The 5,069-nt window shown below is 40.4% G+C and overlaps 1 long non-coding RNA gene across 1 annotated transcript; it reads left to right on the top strand.

Moving 5' to 3' along the window:
- The first annotated feature begins 758 nt into the window (after positions 1-758).
- LOC108490876 lies at positions 759-4,541 on the top strand. Its single transcript, XR_001872453.2, has 3 exons — positions 759-895; positions 3,425-3,501; positions 4,159-4,541. It is a non-coding gene; the product is annotated as an uncharacterized LOC108490876 (long non-coding RNA).
- The last annotated feature ends 528 nt before the right edge of the window (positions 4,542-5,069 follow it).

Here is a 5,069-nt window from a genome sequence, read left to right as displayed (position 1 = left end):
AGAAGGCATGGGTTCGATTCTCAGCACCCACATGGTGGTTAACAACCGTCTGTAGCGTTGCATGACATGGGTGTACTTACAAGCAGGCAAGACACTCATACATATCAAATAAAAACAAAATATTAAAAAAATATATCTATACCTACACAAACACCTGTGTACATACTATAGGAAAAAGTTGGAAGAAAAGAAATGAAAATCTCAGCAGTAGTTACTACTGGGTGGTAGGGAAGGAAGGGCTACAAGAAACTTCAAATATCATGAAATACCCTGCCAGAGAGGTGCAATTTACATAGCCTTTTTTGTGTCCTTTTCAACTTGAGCTCACTCTAATCCTGAGGGTAAGCACAAGCTGGTACAGTTGCTTCCTTTGGTAGATAAAAGTGCCAAGGCTCTGAAAACTGCTTAGTTTAGTCAAGGTCTCAAGAGTAATGAAAAGTAGAGCTGAAACTTGACTATGGGTCATCTGACGCCATATCTAACTAACCTGTAGAGATGCCAGGAAATGGTGGCAACCTACAGTTATAATTCCTGAAAGTTTTACATGTGTTAAAAGGAAAGAGGAAACATCAGTTAAAATTCTTGGTAGAAGTTATGTACAGAAGAAAGGTTGTGCAGGCTTAAGGAATGCACTTATTATATAAAACATCTTAAGTCACTGGCTACATTGAAGAGCCCTTTTTCATGAGTCATTCCTGAGACTGTTGAAGGAGAGTTAAGTGGGCATTACCCAGCTCTACACAGAGGGAAATAAATCCTTAAATATGGGGAGGCTGTGCTTTATTCTCTCTCACACTGAAACAGCTGATAATGACTCTCACATTTCTTCCCTGCCCTACGATGACTCCGATGCCTAGTGCCCTGGATGAGATATGTTCTTGAGTTGCTGCTCAAGGTGAGTTTGTGGGTTTGTGGCTTTGTGGGTAACTCCTTTCTCTTCATATTACAGCGTATGGTTACAAATAAGAGCTTGACCATTCTTAGCTGGGAGTTTGGGTGTTTGAGATAGCACATTGGTGTAATGTCAGACTCACCAGGAGCCACAGCATATACCCTTTGCTCCCTTGTGTTTGAGAAAGCTGAGCTGAGATGAATACAGACTCTGGGGTCAGCAGCTCTGTGCCAATATTTACAATTTCTTATGATCAGATTTATTTCTCTTTATTCATAAGTACCATTTACACAACTTCTTATTTTCTCTTAAGGAGCTACCTGCTTAACTTGAACTCTACAAGTTTTCGGTTTCCCGAGTTTGTCTTTCTGAGCTTTCTAAATATTTTTTTTTTCTTCTAATTGACTAGTTTGCAAGACCAAATGGCCCTGTGCTTCAAATGTACACACTGTTAACTCATTATCGGCTTCATTTGACACTGTGCTATGACACATTGGGAAAACATCCTATACAGAGAAGACAAGTATTAATAGCTGTTTGGAAAATATAATGATCAGTGAACATATGGAGCACTATCTTATTAATATTTTTGGCCAACATTCTATGCATTATGAAAACCAAAATGTTCTGTGGAGTTCTCTTATCAACCTGACAGTCATAATTGAAAACACCTAGAAGCGGACACCCTCATCTCTGATTGAACCTTTCTTGGCCCTCTTAACCTCACCCGTAGTTACTTAACTTTTGTGCTTGAGCTCTTAACATGGAAGGATTTACTGGCTGAGTTAGAGTACTATAGTTGTGGTCAGTGATGAAAGGGTAACAAAAGTATCTACTCATGACTGGAAAATAAGAATAGTTTCTGCGCAATTCTCTAGGAGCTGAAGGCATTGCTCCATCCCTTTGAATAGGCTTTTACCATATTCATGTAAAGAATAAAACATGTTAAAGTTAAATACTCACGTGAAACAAATAATCATCAAGAAAATACGAAGCACATGAAAAACACAGGAGCTGGCTGTGGTGGTCTGCCTATAATCACAGCTCTTGGAAGGCTGAGGCGGGGGGATCACTGCCAGTTCTAGGCCAGTCTGGGATATAGAGACCTTATTTTAAAAAATAGACAGCAATATGTAAAACAGAACAAAATATGTCTGGTGAGATCTGAACCAGAGTAGGGAGAAATTGCTACAGGGAGTAAAGTAACTCAGAATGTCTCCAGGATGAACTGGTGAGAGTGACTACAATGTGGGTAAAAGCATCAGCTTTGCCACACAAAAGGTCTGGGTTTGGATTCTGGCCTTGTGGTCTTAAGTTATTTCACCTCTTTGATTGCCTTTTACAGAAATGGCTTAGTTAAATGTATGTTGTAGATGTGTTGAAAGACTTAGGTAAGTGGGTTAGTGAGATGCCTCAACCCGTAAGGGTGCCTACTGCCAATCTTGATGCCCTGAGTTCAATTCTGGAGACCTACATGGTGGAAAAAGAGAACTGACTCTACCATGTTGTCCTCTGACCTCCACATGTGAACTATGGTATGCATGCCCCCCACATTCACAAATAAATAAATAAATCAAAACAGAATGTAAGCAACATGCCCAAAGTACTCAGTTTAGTTCTTGGTACAGGGTATTTGCTGAACAATGTTAGCTGTGGTTACTGAAACTGGAGCTTGACTGATGGGTTGTATTCTTTTTTTAAATTTTATTTATTATTTTTATTTTTTATGTGTATGTGTGTTATGCCTGCATGTAGGTAAGTGTACCCGTGTCGTGCAATGCCTGCAGAGGACAGAAGAGGCTGTTGGAGCCCCTGGAACTGGAGTTATGGATAGTTTTTAGCTGCCATGTGAGTGCTGGGATTTGAACCCAGGTCTTCTGCAAGAACAGTCAGTGTTCTTAACTGCTGAGCCATCTCTCCAGCCCTGGATTGGATTCTTTAAAACTTTATTCTTGAGAGTTTCATACAAATATTCAATGAAATATGATAATATTTGCCCTTATTTCCCCTCATACTGCCTTTAACATACTCCCAACTTCATGCCTTTAAATTTTTTTAATAATCCACTAAGTCCAGTTAATACTGCCTATATGTGCAAGGGTGTGGGGTCATTCACTGGAGGATAGGAATCTACCAGTGGCCACATCCCCCCAAAATGAGCACCCTCCCTCAGCAACTATAAACTGCTAATAGTGCCTCAGAAAGGGTTGGACCCTGGAGATCATCTGTCCCAGCTATGCAGGGATTTCGGCTGCTTTGATCTTGTGCAGGTAACCACAGCTTCTTTGAGCTCATGAGTACGGTAGTCATGGCATGTCTGGAAGACAGCATTTCACAGCACTCCTTCCCATCCTGATGGGTTGTATTCTAATAGTGAACATGAGGATAGAGGAAACAGAGAAACACAGAAGATCTTGCTGGGGGTCCAGAGGCACGCACATGAGTAAAAAGGTCTGAATATTCAGCTATGTTTCAGGAGACTGAAGATTTAGGTTGCTGATGATGTTACATCATTTTTTTTTTTTTGAACAGAGGATGCTTGCTTCAGATCACAACCAGTTGACCTCAGCAGGTGGCTTGGCATCTTTAAGATGCCTCCTCATGGCAAAGTAAGCATTCTATATTTATATAGATCCTTGCTTCACTGCACCGTGGAGTGCCTTGCTCATTATATAGTCCTTTTATAACACATCTGTAAGCTAGGGAGAGCTGTGTGAAAAGTGCAGGATATAGACAGAGTGGTTCACAGCAGGTGAGTACTGTGCGAATGGGCCTGAATCCAGGTTTTCTTCTTCCCAGAACCTTTTATAAAAAGCTCATGTGGCCAATCTTGGCATATCTCATTAGACATCTGTTCTGGGGGAGAGAGAAAGGAAGAGAACAGAGCGCTGTCGGGGCTAAAGCAAGAAGCCACAAAGTCTTTTGCAAATGAGTAATGAGTCATGGAAACTGTTACTTAAATATATGAAATATGAATCTGTAATTGTGAAAGCATTCAGACATTTCCACAATAGCAAGGTGTCAACAAACAGGTGTTTCCTGTGTTTACAAAAAGTACTTGTTCCATTTTTAAACTGTCCTTGTGTTTCATGTTAGACTTGTCTTTTTCTTTGGATATGCATCCCCCTTTCTCTTGATGAATGACTAGGTAAACAGAGATGACCAGCATCTTAGGAAACAACATAAACTTGAACAAACATCTGTATTCAGCAAAGTCTCAGAGTTGAGGCCAGTAGAGAACTCACTGAGTTTCTTACTGTTTTTAGAGCATTGGAAGAACATTGACCAAAGGAACGTGATTGTGGAGTTGAAGAGCTCCAGCTGGAAGAGGCTCAGCCACCATGCGTCTAATGCTTTAGTTTCATAGAATATGGCAGAGGTCAAAAGAACTTAAATCAGTGATTTGCAAGTTTGGCTGTATATTGGGATCACTTATAAACCACTGCTGCCTCGGCCCTATCTCCAGAGTCATTGATTTGGTGTGTACTTAGGACACATGGTGTTTAAAATCCCCTCTGGCTGACTCTTCTATCCCAAGACTAATGTGATACACAGTATGCCTGTGTTGATGTACTAAGTCTGCTCTTAGCAAGCTATCCAAATATTTTAGTATTGGGGTATGTTAACCATGAAGCTATTCCTTAAGCCTTCAAACTCCTTCCTCCACGTTGCTTTGGTCCTCTTTTTTACTTGTTCTCCTTTTTCAGTTCATATCCTTTCATTCCATCGCCTCTTCTCTAAACTATCAAAATAAATGATCAGTAAAAGGAGTCAAAGAACGCAGTATTCCGAAATATAGTTGACTATCATGTACCTCTCTCACTTAGATGGTTTTTAATCAGGAAGGAACAAAGGCCCTGATACAAAAATCCTTCATGATAACCTTGTAATAATAACTCAAAGGCAGTTATTTACTGTGTATGAAGAGGCAACCTGGTTTTTCGCTATCAAGCAGACTGAATGGCTCATCCAGGAGAGTCTACACACTTGAAAATGTGTGACTACACAAGCTGATTGGGTAATGAAGACAGAACCTTTCTTACTGCACCTGCAAAGATCAGGGCTATTTCTATTTGGTTGGTCTGTTTCTTCCCTAGGCCCAGCTCCTCTGGAAGTAGGAGAAGACAGGAAATTCACTTTTTCTTTTTAGAGTCTGGAACAAAACTGAAGAATGTTT

The sequence above is a fragment of the Nannospalax galili genome, unplaced genomic scaffold, assembly GCF_000622305.1.
Source record: "Nannospalax galili isolate Female #2095 unplaced genomic scaffold, S.galili_v1.0 scaffold255, whole genome shotgun sequence".
Classification (NCBI taxonomy): domain Eukaryota; kingdom Metazoa; phylum Chordata; class Mammalia; order Rodentia; family Spalacidae; genus Nannospalax; species Nannospalax galili.
Note: the sequence above shows the minus strand (reverse complement) of the source record. Positions and strands in the feature narration are given on the sequence as shown.